The sequence below is a fragment of the Haliaeetus leucocephalus genome, unplaced genomic scaffold (assembly GCF_000737465.1).
Source record: "Haliaeetus leucocephalus isolate CR32 unplaced genomic scaffold, Haliaeetus_leucocephalus-4.0 Scaffold1, whole genome shotgun sequence".
NCBI classification, from domain to species: domain Eukaryota; kingdom Metazoa; phylum Chordata; class Aves; order Accipitriformes; family Accipitridae; genus Haliaeetus; species Haliaeetus leucocephalus.
In genome coordinates this window covers 11061580-11062953 of record NW_010972437.1, presented here as the reverse complement: position 1 = coordinate 11062953, position 1374 = coordinate 11061580, and positions in this window count along the sequence as shown.

The window sequence follows — 1374 nt, the reverse complement described above, 5'->3', positions numbered from 1 at the left end:
ATAAAAGACAATCTCCAGGGACATCCTTTCCTAGCGTGGCAGGCGTCCTGCAGATTGCATAACACAATGTGCAACAAAACGCAATGCCCGCCTGATTTAAGGACGGGAACAAAATATAGCAGAACAAGTAAAGAAAAGCGAAATCCTCTCAAATTCGCGGTTTCTCCATCTTGCTCCTCAGCGCTGCCTATTTTGCATCTGCTAGGAGGTTTTACACCGGATGGCTGAGGCGGCACCGAGGAGAAGGAAGTACTGACTCAAAAGCAGAGCAGGCACCCGGCGTTGCTTGAACGCACTCGTATTTTCTGGTTCAGAACTGTACCCAGCTGCACTGGGGACGGCAGAAGCGGAGGGAAAAGCTCCTCTTCCCAGCCTCACAGAGACGATGGCAATGATGAAAAGTTGCACGCCCACTGATCTTCCGCGGACACAGCGCGGGCAAGTTCTAGCCAATTACTTATGAAGCCTCCGATAATTACAAATCAAAGGGACTAGCTTGCAAGACACTGAGGAGCCGAGGCTTGGACTTACATTTCCCACATGCAGAGAGCAGGTAAAGTCTCTGTCGCTGACTGGGGCGCGTGGAGTGTGCACAGCGCAGAGGCCACAGGCAAGTGCTGGGGACGCTTATTCCAGCAGCGCCCTAGCCCTGCTAGGAGGGAGCAAGCCTTCTGCCATTAGCAAGCACTGTTTTCCACGGGGGTACGCGAGGCTTGAAAAACGGGCTGCAGGCTGCGGATTTGACTTTCAGAGTATTTTGCCGGGCACTGCTCTGCGAAATAAAATCCTCTCTCTTAGGCGACAGGGTGCCACACGCCCCTCGTCCCCCCTCCCGCCCCGGTACCAGAGCAAGGGCATGCCTGTCGGTTCCCTGCCTTTGGGGGTTTGGGCGCTTTGCGTAACTCAAAAGCCTCCTCCGTTCCTTTCGCAGCGAAAGTAAGACAGAAACACGTCGTGCCCGGGATCGCGTCAAGTATTTAGCAAAGCAAAACCAAAAAATGAGCGTGTTCTCGTAAAACGTCATTAGGCGCTGTCAGGCTATTTGTATCCGGCACGGCAGAGCTGCCCGAGGGCCTGTAAAGGAAGCCGAGGGCCTGTTGAATGGAAGCAGTGCAGGTATGGTTTACTGGACGCGAGGATCGCAGGTGACCGAGCGAGCAGCGGGGGAATCTAACGCCTCCCGCACAGTTTGCAGGCGGCGGCGGAGCGGCGTCAGGCGCGACCCCGGCCCTCCGCCGGCGCTGACCCCCGCTCTCGACTCCTGCCCTCTGCGGCTCTCCCCGCTTCCCCCGCGGCCAGCCGGTGCTGGGGCGGCGTCACCCCGGCCGCACGACTCCCGGCGTCAGCCGGCGGGAGTCACAACCCGGCGGGCGG